The sequence below is a fragment of the Manacus candei genome, unplaced genomic scaffold (genome assembly GCF_025592945.1).
Source record: "Manacus candei isolate 608988 ecotype Guabito, Panama unplaced genomic scaffold, ASM2559294v1 h1tg000023l, whole genome shotgun sequence".
In the NCBI taxonomy this organism is placed as follows: domain Eukaryota; kingdom Metazoa; phylum Chordata; class Aves; order Passeriformes; family Pipridae; genus Manacus; species Manacus candei.
The window spans coordinates 27,605,987-27,623,702 of record NW_026138071.1 but is presented as its reverse complement, the minus strand read 5'-3'; positions in this window follow the sequence as shown (position 1 = coordinate 27,623,702).

Below are 17,716 nucleotides of genomic sequence, written 5' to 3'. Positions count from 1 at the left end.
GAATGTTCAGGAGAGGAATAGTTGTGAACTTCCTGCTGTGTTATATATTAAAAGTCAGCAAACCTAATAAAATTACCCAATGCAATGAAAAGGATAATTTTGGTCCGTGGGAGTTAATTTTCTTCTCCTGTTGAGCAGCAATTAAGTAAAATAATTTTTTTTTTCCTAAGAAGAGCCCCATTTTCTTGAAATTTCCTACATGCTTGGGGGTGGGGGAAATAATTTTTCATTCAAATAACCCATTTTTAGTTCGACAGCTTGAAGACCTGACTTGCAACTAATTTTTAATTTGCCCATGTGAAATTTGCCATTTGGGACAATTTAGAGTTAGTGAATTCTTTAGGCACTCCTAACAAACTTTTTCTTTTTCCCCTCATAGTCCGTGTCTATAGTTTTTAATTCTTTGGGGTTTTTATGGACAATTCTGTTCTTTGCTTATGTGATTTATTTCTACCACCTAAAATAGTCTCATTGAAAAGCTTTTCATTTGGGATTCAGTTTGGCCCAGATGGATTCTCTCTTTTTACCCATTGTTTTTTCTCCCTCCATGCTTTCTCCTTTGCAATGTTGGACTGCTTGGGCTGATCATTCATGAAAGCCATCAGGCACATGACCCTGTCACTTTGAAAAGGGTCCTACAACAGTTTCTGAGGTAACCATAACGAGAACAGGCTAGCAAAGGATTTCAGCATTATGCAGTTACAAAAACTGAAGCGAAATTTGAAATGCTCGACCCAGTCACAAAGGAAAAAAACCTAAATCCCAACCTCCTTACAAATCTAGTCAACTTTGTCGTGTCAAATATTGAATTTATAGGTGGTAAGTTGGTTCTGCCTTTAGAGCAAGATGAGAAGGAAGGTGCACTCAGTGCTGTTGTAGTTTGCCCAGTGACTCATTGAGTCCTCAGTAATCCAGAGGCTGATGATTGTAAGGTATCATCAGACTTTTTTCATTATCTAATCTTCTTTCTTTATCATTGTTGTCATAGCTAAGAGAAGATGTGGTGATACAATGATATTAATAACCATAAAAGCAAACTGTTAGATTCAAAGAGCTGTTTGATTCCCGCAGAGCTGTCCAACAGGAATGACACACTGATGCTGTGCAAATGCACAGCGGATAATTAAGGGAATATTTTATCTAATCTATTTAATCATGAAAGTGAAGACTTTATATATAAAGCAAAGTCATAACTTGATATCCTCTCCCACAAAGTGCTAAGCAAAAAGAGCGGTTTTTACGTGTATCCTTCACAGTTAAGAGCAGGCAATTCATCCAGTTAAAAACTGGAAACTTTCTTTTCCTGCACTTCGGGCTCACAGCTGACATAGATAATCTACATGGAAACAGAGATTACTTTTCCCAGTCTTTAAAGATCCACCCATTTATAAAAGGAAAAGTTGATGACACAACAGCAGAAAAAGCTTAACAATCACAGCTTAATGCTGTACCTGAAAACAAATCACAGATTTTAAAAAGGATTTTGATAAATAAAGTTAAACTCTCAGGTTTGAATAAAAGGTATAGGAATTTATTGACTAGATTGATAGGTAGCACTAGAATCTATAGCCTTAAAACCAATGAATTTTTTTTAAATATCAAAAGAAATCCAATTCAGCATGTGTTTGAGAGAACTAGTCTATCAACAGAAATCACTGAAGTTCAGTTTGGAGCCATAAACACTGGAACATACACAAGCTAATTACACAGCATTAATGTTCAAAACTTCTTTTAAAAACAGGGAATCTTGTACATCTTCATCCTTTACAGCATGATTCAAATTCAATTCTACCATAACATTGTCTTTTACTGGTTTGGGAACTGCTATTAATTAAAGATTCAAAGAAATATAAGTCCTTATTAAAATGTATTCAAGATCTAAGCTTCAATTCACATTTCTTTCACAATTACTCAACTGATCTCAGTGGCACTATCTAAATTTACACTGTGTAATTAAGATTAATTCCAGACTCCTACTGGTGCCAAATTAACAGTCTGGAGAGGAACAAAAAGTTTCTATTTGTCTAACAGAGAGAGCACAGAAAACTACTCACTGTGGTTGATCTTGGATTTGATCCTTGTTCCTCACTCTTGTCCAAGAGACTTGCTCTAAAGTCAGGGGATAAAACTGCATCCTCACTGAGGTCAGTGAAGCCTGAATTTTTCATGAAGTGCTTTACTTTCAACTGATGAAACCTCCAGGCAGCATGAAGCTAATAAAGGTTCGACCAGTTGCAACTGTATCTTCACTACTTTTGGTCCACAACTAAATATAAAAACGTTTTGCAAAGGCAGGAAGTTCTGCTGAAAAGTAAGCAGTGAGCTGCTTCTGATTGGAGCCAAAATCAGAATAAATTGCTCACAGCAAACAGGCCTGTAACACTAAAGCAGTTAACTCTGGAACCTTCATAACAATAATGCTCTCTAACGAGAACAATTGCTTTTCATTCACTACCTTTATACTACAGGACTGGTTCATATTTTTGCCACTTCCTCTTGCTAAAAAGTCACTGGTAACATGAGGGTTATTCCGTAGCCTCTTTGGATTTCATCAAAAAAGATTTCTTGGAGCGATCCAATGCATTCCATCTCCCAGCAACTGGGTTAACAATTACTTAAGTAACTTAAAATACTGCTCCATAAGTCTGTAACTGGGACAGGGGAAAACATTCGTATTCTGGGTGCCACCAAGGGTCCTTTGCCTCACAGTGACACTCCTGCAAAGGCTGTAATGGCACAATTACATCCTGGCGCCTCTGCATTGCCGGAAATAATGTGACACGATTGCTTTGCATTTGCTCCTTTGTTGCAGCAATGACAATAGAACTACTACTCTGGATGCAAATGAGGTGGTAAAGACAAACAGCACTACTTAACCTCCCTAAAAAACTTCTCCTGCTTCCCTGCATCCCCTTTGCCTTAGAAGTGAACCAGACTCTTTATAAAAACATAACACTGCTGAATGCAGTTGAAAAAAACGGTTGACTTGGGAATTAATCTCTCTTGTTGTGACACGGGTGTTACTGTTTGGTCAAACCGAGGTGGTGAACAGAACAAGGGAACTAAAAAGTGGGAAATTTCAAAGTATAGCCTGTAGGATTGATTCTTTAATTAAAGAGAGCAGTGCAGGAAACTGAGGCACAAACTGCACGAGTCACTTGAATTGCCAAAGCATTCCTGTCACATTAGATACTCCAGAGAAGAAACTTGATAAAGCTCAAGGGCATAAAAGGGTATACTCTATGAAGACCACCTAAATCTTATCGACAGAATATCACATTACATGTGCTGCACACAAGAAATGAAGCATCAATAATCTCTAATCCACGTAAAAGACTTGGGGTGAAAGTGGTTTTAGGCAGACTAATTTGATAAAACTAGGCTGGATAGTCAACTTTTTAAAAGCCACACAGGAGTTCTGGATTTTCATTTCTATTTAGATAAGTGGTATCTCTGCACTGCACTCAATAAAGTTTTGCCTAACTGCAAAAAAAAAAAAAAAAAATAAAAATCAAGTCAATCTGAGAAGAGAGGGAACATAATGTGGTCAGACAACAGAAGGGCAATAAAAAGATACAGCAGCAGAACAGACAGGCAAGATCTGGGTGGCACAAACACCAGTTAGAATACTTCTTCTCTCAGACCAATGCTGTAGCTGTTTTTTACAACTTCAGGTAGGAAATAAGATGTTTGACCTTGATAAGAAGTAACTAGAGCATAGAGCAACCTTTCCTGGAATAAAAATTTACAGTAACAGCCTGAGAGGTGTCTCAGGAAGGAGGCCCTGGCAGGCAGTCCCAGGGGTGCAGCACCACTCAACACCAATACTGTGGTGCTGTGGCATCACGAAGCACAAACTGGGCAATATCACAGTAGAAAATGTAATAGCTAACAGGCTGGATTACTCTGTCTGCCAACACAGCAAATACATGTCTGGTCTCATGAAGAAGTCTTTAAAGTGACCTCCAGCCTGGGCCAGAAGATTTGGTAGCCATCAGTCTCTCTGTGATCCTCTCTACTCTGCCCTTGTAATGCCCCATCTGGAGAACTGTGTACAGTTCTGGTTTCCCCAACATAAAAAGGAGATGGAACTGTTGGAATAAGTCCAGAGAAAGGCCACAAAAGTGATAAGAGGACTGGATGACCTCTCTTACAAAGACAAGCTGAGATAATTGGGGCTGTTCAGCCTGGAAAAGAGAAGGTTGCATGGACACCTCATAGCAACCCTCCAGTATCTACAGGGAAGCTGGAGAAGGACTCTTCCTCAGGAGGTACAGTGATAGGACAAGGAGTAATGGGTACAAATGGAAAGAGGGGAAATTTGGGTTAGATATTAGATTTTTTCCTTTGAGGGTGGTCACCCAGGTAGGTTTTGGATGCCCCAACCCTGGCAGTGTTCAAAGCCAGGTTGGATAGGGGCTTGAGCAACCTGGTCTAGTGGGAGTATCCCTGCCCACAATGGGGGTTTGGGACTAGATGATCTTTGAGGTTCATTCCGACCCCTTAACATTCTATGATACTTATGAGTAGTAAATAATGCCACAAAACAAGATAATGGTCGAGCAGAGAGATGAAAATCCAACTTTCCAACCTACCCCCCAGGGCTATCAAAATAGAGCAGCTCAATATGCCCATGAGGCAGAGAATTACTTTCCCCTGAAACTGCAAAATTCATTAGGAACCAAGATAAGAATCAGAACAGTACAAAGTCCACAACCCGAACAGCTCAGTGGGTTGAACTACTCTATGTATTGAAAAAGACATTGTCTTCAGGGCCAAAATGGAATAGTCACGGGGATCTCCTGCAGGAAGCCCTTCTGCATTGAAGATTAAAAAAGGATGAACAAACAGAGCATTCAGGTTACCTCTGCAGTAGATGCTGAGCAAACAGTGGCATTAATAGACTTGTGTTATATTTGCCCTGTATTTCCCCTTGTTCCTTATTAAAGTCGCTTAATGACAGCAGTTCATTTCAGCCTTCATCTGCTAGAGAAATACTGATTATTTTTGTATTTATTTCCCAAATTGAATCCAGAAGCTGTGAAAGATGCAAGATTGATTTCCCTGTGTCTGCCAGCTGCTGAGAAAACAGCAGGACTACAGCCAACCCCGAGGACTAATTCCACTGCTTATTACTGCTGATAAACCCCCCGAGCACAGCCCTCTGTTCTCCCTGCCACAAGTCAATCACAGGAGTCAGAAGGCACTTTGCTCTTTACTAGAATAATAGCCCAGCAATTATGAGCTCGCTTCACCTCTCTCTACATGTCCCATTTTTCCCCTGGATGCTCCTTGTACAGGCTGCAGCCCGGCAGCTTTCACGTCTTCATTTCCGTTCCTAGGAAGGCGAACGGCAATCCCAGGAGACATGTTTTATTTCAAACTGCTGCTCTGTCAGGAAAACCCGTCTCTCACTGTCCCTGTGAAGGCCTTTCTATTCTCATTTGTAATGAGAATGCATCACCTCTACCTGTTAACCAGCACCTGATTAGCTGCTTACAGACCACGACACCTCAATAACCACTGCGGTGAAATGCAGCCTGCGTGGCCAGGAACCAACGAGCAACTTGATCTATTGGTTGCACACGTTTCCTATGTGAACTTTAGGCAAATGCAAAGACCATAGAATGATCTCTCTCAGATACATTCACCTAAGACAGTAGAAAAACACGATTTTGTTACACCAAGGACTTTTCAGGGACTCACTGGTGTTTACAGGGCAGTTCATGACCTGAACTAGTTGTTGAAGAAATCTTGCCTGGTTGCCAAATTTTACATCTCTATTCATCACTGTTGTGATGTAACATGTTTGGAAATGAGCTTACTGGTGTCTTTAAACCCCAGCTGCCAGTAAATTTCAGCTGTATGTTCATGGAGTCTTTAAAAGATTTTTACTGACTCAGAAAAAGTGGGAAAAATGTATTTTAGAGAAATAGAGAAATAGAATGACTGAAGAGACACAAAAGTCAGAGAATTCCAAATAAAAGACCACATTAAAACTATTGTGTGTTGAGATCATAATCTGTAAATATATAAATAATGCAAATGTATTTCTATATTCAAGCATTTAGATGGTTACATAGGATCATCTGAACAATCCTAAGTAGAAATGTCAATAGATATTGTTGAAAGGAAAAAATTAAATTGTTCTACTTACATTTTCTTTTCTTGCTTTTTTTTTTTTTTTTGATATTCATACCTTTGTTAATTTTTGTTTTATAGCCAGACTTTTCCCCTCCTTTTACTTCAAGACTTTTTCACTTCAGTGAACCAGCTGATGGTCTGACTGGCAAGAAGCTGAACATTTTTGTCACCTTCTGTCACACAATCTAGGTCAGTGGCTCAAGATCCAAAGCAATAACATTACAGGTGCTGTAGCATTTCCATATCACTCCTCCACAATAAAACTGAAAGCACATTTTGATTTCTGAGCTCACAAATGGCACGTGCCAATTATCTGTCCAACCACAAAGAGCCAGTAACCCGTGGTGTCCTAAATAAAATCTCAACCCTCCACCACAGGCACCAGCACTGGAAAGGAGAAACACAGCACTGGCAGGTGACAGGGGTCAGTGGCAGTGCAGTCCCACAGCCACAACTGGCAAGCATTCTTTGATTCTGCCACCCTTACAAATGCCACCATCTGATTTTGTTCCACAGAGGGTGCTCCCAAAAGCCCCGTGAGGAGTTAGCCTTGACAGAATGAATAAAGAGGATGAAGCTCCAGGTGTCAAGTCCTCAGGGTACTGCAACCACTAAGAATTAAACTAGATCCTCAGATTTGACTGCTCAAAGGCTCCACAGGCTCCTGTAGAGGTCAGATGGACTATCACACTTAAGAATTCTGGCTAAAATGAGCCTAAGCATAATTGCTGCTGGTGGAATGCCAATGTCAACCACAGCTATCACTGCACTGAGGAATCTTGTGTGCAAATGGCCTTGAAACAGTAGGACACAGAGGAACTCCCTAACAGACAGGTTTAATAGCTCAGGAACAGCAAAACAGATATTAAGACTATGCTACTTGTGTGAAATGTCATAAATATAGCTTAGACCCATTAGACAGAAATATTGCTTGCCTACAGGATCACACAGTAATCCAAGGTATGGCTGCACTTTCAGCTGAAGAGGCTTTTGTATCCTTTTATTGATTCGAAAATTGCCTGCCACATGCCCGGGAAAAAACCAATTTATAGTCTACAGTAGTCTGGATAAACAAGTATGATTAATTTCAGGGATAAATAAATACATTTGTACCCAATCCCTCCCCTTCCCTTCACCTCTTGCTTTCCCATTTGGTGGTACTGTGATGATGATGCTACACAGCACATGGAAATCTTCCTGTAACACTGCTTTGATCTGTCTCCCTTGCTAAATTTAAAACTAAGTCAAGAAATGGGTTTGCTCACTGTGCTGAGGAAGAGGAAAATCGTTAATACCCCCCCCCCCAGCAGAAATTAAACTTTGCAACTCATCATTAAATTGCTTCAGGGAGAGTCTTAGTAACAAAAAGACTCCTCTCGTAAGATAACTTTATATTTGTAGGCACCACGAGAGTCTGATTGGAAAGATTATATTCTTTTCTCTCTACTCCAAAGTAGCAAGTTATAATAACACAATTATTTCTTGGTTTAGAGCAGCCTGCACAAGCTGAGGCAAAATATGATTCTCCCATCTTGTTTTACAAGGATTTATGTACACTTTGAATATCACTTATACAGAAATATATCTTCAAAACTGAACTGTGCTTTCCAACACTGAGAAGTAATACAGTAATCTTCAGAAAAACAAATAAGCAAGCATGCTGCTATTGTGTCAACAGGTATTCATTTGAATTCCTATCTGAACTTTAATTACTTACTTGTGGGGTGTGTATATATATATATTTATATGTATATGTATATTTATTTATATTTATATTTATATTTATATTTATATTTATATTTGCTCTTCCTGGTATCCCATTCTCTACTCCAGCTGGGGTTTGATTGAAAACTCCACTCTCAGATCAACTTCAAGCCAGCAAAATATTTAAATTAACCATGTCTGCTGGAAGTTTCACTAATTCACTTAAATGAAAAACACCCTCCTGAATTAGTGCCTAGCTATCTGGGCACTAATTAAAGTGTTATACTTTAAAACCACCACGTAACACAAGGTTGATTTTGAAAGGATGAGTGGTTATGGTGTGTTTATCAAGCCATCTTTGCTGTGGGTTGCTAACAAGTTTTTCGCCACCTTTCACATAAAAATATTATTTTAATTATGAATCATCATCTGATTTAAAAGTTTCTTTTAACTGGCAAATATTGGCAGCAATTCCCTCCTGCAGTTTGACTCAGACAGTGAGTCAGGGCCTCCCCTGGGGGATTTAACAATTGCATAATTCCATTTAGACCGACCACCACCCGCAGCACCTGGATGGCAAGTTACTGGAAGTCTTTCCATCCTTATAAATAATGCAACATTTTAATGTTGCCAATTTTGACATGCACATAATTTACTGCTCCCTAAAGGCAACAGAAATGTCTCTCCTCTACCGAATGCATAATATTAATTTTTATAATGACAATTTTGAGAATTATCTCAGGGCAGAGGGATGACTAAAATTCTTCTCTTACCTGCTGATATAACACTTTTATAAATACAATGGAAATTTTCAGTAAGTGGGCAATGTCTGATTTAGAACAGTAGACTTGTTTAAGGACAAATACGCAAATAGACAGAAATCAAAAATTCAGCAAAGTGAAATCAAATTAGTCATGTGTTTATTGTCACCTTTGACTACTTGACTAAACTTAAAAAAAACCCACTCCCTTATAAGTACTCATTTGCACCTCCAAGTGCATTTGTTTTCAAAGAATTTTCAGTGGCATGTTTGGGAGTGCCTGCCTTTGACATCCCAGATTAGCCAAGAGATTTTTAGTAGAATAAATAGCAATGATTCCCTGCAGGGTTTTTTGCTTTTGGAGTTTTTCTTTTTGTTATTAAATTGGTATACATCGACTCAGAGATCTGAAGAGACCCTTGAAAAATCTAGATGACAAATTAAGTTCAACAGATTCATTACATGATAAAAAAATTTTAATGAATGTAGTAGGTTTGTGTTGGTACCATGTAGTAAATTTGAGAGGATTACACACACATACTAAATTATAGGGAATGGAGCAGTATAAGATTTTCATTAAGAATTAACAAATGGGGGCATGATTAGTTTTCAATATGCAACCTGAGAAATGTGAAAACAAATCTGATCTTGATAAACCATTGTTTCAGGCTTCTTATCCACTACAAAAGACTTCAAGTTGTTATTCACTCTTGGAAATCCTGACCATGAATTGACTATCCTCTCTTTCATTAAGAGGATTCATCTTATTTCCTTTATTTGCTGGGGAAGGGGGAAATTTAATGGGTAATTATTTTGACTCTGAAGCTAAATTACTCTCATCAATGTTCTGCTTCATCTCAGTGAACACAAAGTTCTTGTGCAACTTGACCCAAACGTGCTCAAGTTGTTTCAAAACCTGAATTTTTACCCTCATGTTATATCATGATATGACCTTTAATATGAGCAGTTAAATCTTAAAATAAACTCTAAGTTTTGTTACTGTTTATAGAAAATTTTCTAGAAGCCAAGGAGGCACATTTCCAGTAAGCTAAAATGACAGTCTAGTACTTCTTGGGTAAAGAACAAAGAACTACTTGAAATTTCATTAATTAAAAGAAATTACCAAGCTTTATAAAACAGTCTTTTTTTTCCCCCAGCAAATTACTGTTTGACCTCCTATGAACCCTGACAAGCTCTCTGAATATATGCTTTTTTTTTAGAAAACGTCACTGCTATTGAATTTCTGACGCAGGTGTATTGTAATATTATTTTCCTTAAATTCCTTTCATTTTCTCACTTTTAACAGAGCAGTCTACCTTTTTCCTTTATTTGTAGAGAATGCCAGAAGTTAGTCTTTTAGGACTGGGGCTAGGGAGGAAACAGAGAGTGAAAGTGAGAATTAAACAAAGATAGTCAGTAATGCTTTTTAAACACAGAGCCTTGGCCTTTATAATATTTACTGAGAAATAAATGACTGTTTAAAAGTTTTGATAGGATAAATCTCACAATATTGACAGTTTTAGAGGTCCAAATACTGAGGGTATTTCAGCTTAGCTAAGCTGCTTTTATATATGTATTTATGTTTTCATGAAGATTGGTGGGTATAGTAACCTACTGTTTTTCAACAGTAAAATATGAGAAAGGATGCTGTTTGCAGGACACACAAAGCCTTCTTCCAAGCTTCAAGGTAATTAAGAGTTTTCAGTTCTGTTCTGATTTTCTGTATAAAAACTAGTGAGAACAGTCTTGCCACACTCTGTCCATGTTTAAGCCTCCTGGAGTTGGGGTTTGTCAGACCAAAAGGGGCAGTGTTCCTCCTGTGCGAAATCCTGATCCTGCTTCTGGCAGGTGGATCACCACACTCAGGCCAATTATATGCCACTAATTCCAACAACAAAAGCACATTTCAAACACCAGGTAACCTCTTCAGGCATCGAGCAGAAAAAAACTGAAAGAGTATCAAGAGATTAAAAATATATATATAAGCTCCTTCTATCTATTTCTCAAAAGGAAGATCTACAGGACACTTAGTTGCTTTCTTACAGTATCATTGCAATGCAATTAGGCACAGGCTACACCTTAAATGGGAGTGAACTCACCCATGGTCCAAACAAAATTGTCTCATAATGTTTAAAATCAAAATCAATGCACCATTAATTTATGGCTCACAGGTATAGAGACCTTGAAATAACCTCAGCAAAGAAGTGTCGAAGACAGCCTTCGTTATAAAAGGTGCCAAGAGAAAATTTTTAGGAGCAGTAAGAGAGGTCAAGGCAATTAATTCTACTAGACTTTGTTCCCTGATTGATATCACCCAGAAATAAAGTGACTCAGCACACCAGCATTGCTGTTTGTACATCCTTCTGCGCACCAAGAGATCACAAGTTGCTTATGAAAATGCATCTTTGAAGTCCTTCATTTAGGATTAGCATCCACCACAAGCCCAGCTGTCCATTTGGGCAGGTTTTACCACTCCTTCAATTAAATGTCCTTTCTCCAATGGAAAATGCAATCAATGCCAATCAATTATTGGGTCAGAGCAGAGGAGGGGGGCCAAAGGCAGCCCTGGCTCAGGCTAAGGAGAGTGTTCTTCATTTCTGTGATTTGTACAGCCCTGCTCCAAATCCTCTCCTGACAGATCATTTATAAGCGTTTCTCTTTGCAATTATGTTCCCGACTTGTTCGCTGAAATTGATTTTAAAACTAAATAATGACTTTAGACAAAGTCATGGATTTCTGCACTATGAGTGATACAGAGAGAGCCAGCTGAATGGAATGCATTAATGAATTTGGGACCTGCTTTGAACAAATTACACATATTGTTACAAGGAAGATTTACAGCAATAGCAGATCTAATTAAGTGCTTCATAAAGCAAAACATTGGGCAGATGTCAAACTGATAAATCATGTTTTATTTTGTTACTTTGATGAGTTTTTACTTCTCTTAAGAAATATCTTCACCCCACATGACTGTATTGAGCTATCCAATGGCTTTTAACATCCGAAATCTGCAATCTCTCATTTTGCAATTTTGTATAGAGTGAATTCAGCTCAGTTAAACAAAATTCTTGAAGTAGTGTCAGATCATGATGTTGTTTATGTTTTAGCTGGTACTACTCCATGCACAATCACGATAACCATCTTTTCTAAAAGGAGAATTGCAACCATTGAAAATATTTACAAAAACTTTTAATTAAAAATAGGAATGAAAATTAGAGACTACACCAATGACTAGACAGATAATTTTTTTGCAATTATTTTATGAGTGAGCAAGTCAGCATTTTCCCACCTCTAGAATTTACCATATCTTAATAAGTATATTTTTATATATTTAGAAAGTATCTCTATGTGTGTTCATGTGCCACGGGGAGGATCAATAAGGAATGAAAAATATAAAGCTGTCATCAGGAGAGGGTTTTACAGCATGGCTGGGGAAGCTGAATGTCTCTTTGCTACTTGAGCAACATTCAAGACACTGGTCAGGACCAGGCAAAATACAGGAAGGAAAGAATGTGCAGCTCGTGTGAGCCTGCAGCAATTAGATTGGTTTTTAATCTTTGCACACCTCTGTTAGAAGGACATAGGCAAACTGGACTTGGATAACAAAAGAAAGAAAATTATGGAGAGGCTAATTAATGTCTTAACTGAAAAAAAGATTATTTATTTATGTGATCACAAAACTGTGACTTGATAGCCACCTGTAAAGGTCTGCAGATGTAAACACCTGCTGGAAGGCATAAAAAGTGCCTTAGGAGGGGATAAATTGGAGTAAATTAATGAAGCAGAAAAACAGAAAACATAGGTTATCAGAACAAGAAAAAGTATGACTACAGATCCCTCAAAATAACTTTTTTACCTAGAAGGATTAAGTTTCTCAGTGCTGGATAGTTGAACTGAGCTGTAAAAGTAATACTATTCCTTTTCAGCTCGATGGTAAACATAAGGAATGTATTTTTCTGAGGTTATCTATTGGCAAAGTTAGCATCTCACTTGCATTAACTTTAAAATGAGTCTCCCACTGCCTGGGCTGTGACTTTCCGTTCAGGAAAACCTTCAAAGAAGGTACCCAAGAAACAGGCTGCTGGCTCAGGAACAAGAAAAATATTAAAAGGATTTAATGATTCAAATTATATTGTAGGGACGAGAGTTTGCATTCAGAGTAAAGATGTCTTCTAAAAGAGCAAAGTCAATAGGACTATAAACCTGTACCCTGTCCATTCCAACATTGATTTGGTGCAGCAGCAGAGAGAAAAGGGAGCTTCTGAAAGCATCGTGAAAGCAAGAGTCAGCAGATCTCACAAAGACAAATATGAGGTTTAAGTAGAACACCGGTGATCTGCATCATTGATTTTTCTTCCAGCATCTGCATATCCCGAAGGACAGTCCAAGTCATGAAAGAAAAAAGTATGCTAAAGAAAAGAAAGGACCAGTTAGGTGCTGACAGAAAGGACAAGTTAGTTACCCTGCAACTGGGAAACAAAGCACAAATGCCTTGTTCTACCAGAAGTAGGTAAGAAAGAGTTGATGTTTTCAGAACACTGAAACATTCAGTCACGTCCCCCTGTACACTGGAGGACAAGACAGCAGCACCAGTCTGGTGTTGATCAAGGCACTAATCAGGCTAGAAATACTTCAGTGATGTCAGGGAGGCTGTGATCACCTTTCTGTGCTGAGAGCAACACCCAGGCTGCCTGGGCTGACACTGAGGGCTCATCCCTCTGGCTGCGAGTTTCCCTTTCAGTGCAAAGTGTAGTTGAATGCATTGGGAGTCTACTTGAGTCATTAGGGAGGCCCTGATCTTGTACAGAGCCTGCATAATATGTGGAAATCAGGATCTGCATTAATCAAAATGAATTAGTGTAAATGAAAACAAGGCTCCAGCAGCTGAACTGCCACACGTGTGAGTGTCCTGTCGGGCACTCCATTACCTCTGAGGGGAACACTGAGCTTTGTGGGCAGAGGGAGCCAGGCACGTCCTGCACGTCTGCAGCCATTTCTAACCACGATTAACAGCACAGAGATTAACAGCAGACGGAAATTCAGCATCACATTTACATTTTATGAGCTACCTCGAAGCTTTGATAGGGCTGCAAGTGATGGGGAAACTAAGTAGGACTCGGATCAGAAAGTGGAAAAAAGAAACCATGTTCCATACCCCTGTTTCCTCCAGATCACATCTCTCTGTTTTGCTTTCAGGTGGTGGAGAATTTGTCTTTTCTGCCCCATTTCATTATTGCTGTATGTGCTGGCTTAAAGGTAAACCGGCAGGGGAAATGAACCCAACTCAAAGCAGAGATTAGGGAATTGGATTCTGGGGATCTCAAACCATGACAAAGTCAGAATAACAATTTAATAAAATAATACAATAGGTACAATTATACAGACAAACAGTTGGTTTTAACCCACAAAACCCAAATGTATAACCCAGCACCCTGGGGCATGAACAGAGTGGTGTTGGTTGGGCCCCCTGAGTCCAAAGGAAAAGGAGAGGGAAAAACCTGTTGTAATCTAGTCAAGAGTGGTGATTGCAGTCTGGTTGAGGGTGGTGCTCTTAGTCTGGTTGAGAGTTGTGGCCACAGTCCTTCTCTGGATCCCACAAGTGGTTAAAAAAGTCCCAAGACTCCAAGATTATATATATCCTCCAGTTCAGGCAGGAATGCCCAGTACCTCCGTCAGAGGTTATAGAATGCACAGTTTTGGGTTACACCCATACAGTGATGAACTGGTCCCAGCTGTTCTAACTAGGGCATTGTAGAAACACAAAACAGGAGGCAGTTCTACACATTTCTTACACAGGCAAACTTTGTCTGGGCTTCTTCCTCTTCCAGTGTGAGCTCAGCCGAGCTGCAGTGGAAGAGCAGGCACCACTTGCATCCCAGATGCAACGAGGCCCAGTGTGGCCCACAGTCTGAGAGATGTTCAGTTGAGTTTTGAGTTATTCAATGGCACTTTTCAGCCCAAATTTTAAGAAGTAAAAGCTTGTTTATTTTGCAGTTATGCTTCCCTTTGCCTCACGTCTTCTACCATCTACATGAAGATGAACAAACTGAAGATTTTGGGGCTGGGCATAACCTACAGACATACTGGGGGCCTGGCACTAGAAATCTGACAGTTACAGAGTTCCACAAATGCTCTCTTATGTGCTTATCAAGTTATTTAATCAAATTGATTTCCCTCATTTTAAAACAGATAAATGGACATCTTTATTTGTATTCAAAGCTTTTTTGTGATTCATTGGAGAAAGACCACAACTCTAGCCAGATAAAGGCATGAAACAACTGAACTTTACAGTAAAGACAAAAAGCCATTTAGAATTCCCACTCCATAGGATTCAGTAATATTCAGTAGGATTGAAAAAGATTTAGACAGATACATTACTTGGAGTTTTAGTCTAAGTAATTCTGACTCCACAGTTAAACAGATTAGGTCAATGAAAAATGATCAGTTTTGGATCAGCTCTATTACAAGAGAAGGTGGTAAAAACCCTACATGAATTCCGTAGGAATTTTAAGCAAGGAGAAATACTGTGACCTGACACTGAGAGCCACACTTCAAGACATAGTCACTAAAGAAAAGAACCAAACTTTACTTATTAAGAAAACCCCAAATTTCCCCTCTTAACTCAGGATGTTTTGTTTTGGTTTGTTTTTTTTTACTACATATTCTGGAATTTAGAGGAAACGGATTTCTCTAATTCTTTGACCAGGATGCAAAACCTTTTTGAAAACTGCTAATTCCTCTCCAACATCCTTTTACCTCACAATCTTACAGGATTCAGTCTCCTATTGGTAAGCAGCTATAGAAATAACTTATTCCTTTGATACTTCTGTACTTTCTAGAAACACATAGAAGAGAGCAAAGAAACCCAGCTCATTTTGATGACTTTTCATAAAGCACCCCGTGTTATTATTGTTTCTATTTTATTCTGAAGAATAAGAAAAGTCCTATTAATTTCACCACAAAAAGCATTATTATTTGTAAGGTTTTGCTGTTGGTGGTAAAAAGTTACGAGGCTTCAGTAGTTTCACTCCTCCCCTGATTCTGAAGGTGTCAGGTCTGCTACAGCTCACGAAATCAAGGGAAAGAGAATCTGGAAGTGACAGTTTGCATTCAAACCAGATGATAACTCTTAGCAGCACATATTTTGTTTTAAGAAAGCGTTTTGCAGGGTTTGTCATAATGATCTTTTGAAGACTTTACGGTCGTTGATGCTCTTTTGGAAACCAGGATTGAAATCCAGACGGGAGCTTTACGGAACAGCAGCTACAGGTTTCTTGGAATCAGCCTCCCTCAACAAGCAAGGAAGTGTTCCTGGGGTTCCCAGATACTTTTTAGGGTTGTAAAGGAGGCAACTTGCATTGAGTGAGTTGTGAGGGGGCAAATGTTAATCTCATTTTATCTAGAGTTTCACTCAGGAAATTATTGCTCTTTTTTTGGCAGTTGACAGTGCCAAACAGATACGGGTGACTAATGGTGAAGGTCGCTTGCTGAATGCTGTTCCTTTCTGAAGGAGATGTTCATTTCTCATCTGCCACGGATGGAATTAGAAAATTTTGTACAGCAGGCAGAATTTTAAGAAACGATAGATTTTTCTTTTTGTAAAGGGGGTTTTCTCTTTTTTTTTGTTCTGTAATTGTAAATGTACAGTCACAAACACATTTTCTCAAACTTAAATATAAGCACAGCTAATGAATTAATACAATGGCTTGAGTGTCAATGAATTCAGTCTTTGGTTATACTGATTTGTTTGGAGGAAACATCTTCCTCACCTCAGTCTACTTTACTTCTCTCTTGATAAGAAGAAAGGAAGTTTTATACAGATACGATCATTATTAAAATTTTTCTAGTGAAATTTTTACAATTGTACATTCACATAAATTTGCAGTTGGATTTCAGCAAACTCTTAAAATCATTCTAATTTCTTCAGTTAAAGGCTGGCTTGAAAATACAATTTGTCAACAGTCAAAAAACCGAGTATGACAAACCTAAGGTAGTATTGGTAATTCCAAGTGTCATATTTTATCCCCAGCCAGCAACTAAACACAAACAGAAAATAAAATACAGCAGAAAAGACCTGAGGATTAATTGGATCTCAGTTTGTAGTTACCCACTGCTGTCCTTTCCTCAGAATGGGTTCCACTGTTATAAGCTAACCCACAAGCACACAGAATTTGACAGAGCTCTGTTTTCCATGGCTTATACTTCTGTGGAACTATTGAAGCAGGAACATATTATCCCATGGGAAAGATATTATCAAAGATTAGAAAAATGCCTCAGAAGAAAGCAGTAAAGGCTGCTGTGATTTACCAGTAACCTCTATTGATAAAGTTGCTCATCCTTTGTAACTGTGAAATAGAAAAGTACCCTTTGAGACTGTGTAACACCTTAAAATTTCCCAAACACTGAAACAAAACCACCAGCATGAACACAATTTTCCAACCACTACGTGCAAAAAAAAAAAAAAAAAAAGATTGAGGAAACCAATTCTATATTGTCTTGATACAGTTCATCCTATGAGTCATACTTTAGATGGCTCATAAAATTTTGTATTAAATGTCATAAGCATTTAATATTATAATACATTTATTTTTATCATAAATACACTCTTAAATATTTCTTTAATAATGTAATGTCACTAATGTTCCTGAAATGAAATTCAGAGTTTTAAAAAACCACATTATGGATATTTGAAAAACACCATTGTTTCCACACTTCCAGTGACTCAGAAAGAAATCCTGTGTGAATAGGAGCTAACTCCATAGGATTGGGATTTTAGCCTGAGAGAATGAAGGAAACAAAGAAAAATGTGGAACTTGGGGTACCTCAGCTTGTTCTAGTATCTATTTCTGGATTCCTGGTTCTTAAATGCAGAGAATTTTACTTGGAACATTCCAGCTTCCACCTGGATTTTAAGTATAAATTTTCTCTTTCATCATCTGTAGGGTTTCACAAATCCTGACAACTCATCCCATAATTAACAATTGGATCTCACTTGCCTTTTGCTTTTTTGGCTTTGCTGAGTTGACAGCTTTTAAACTGGCTCTGCAGGGCAGCTCGAGGCTCCAGGGGAGAGAACACAGACAAAGGAAAAAAAAATAACTGAACAAG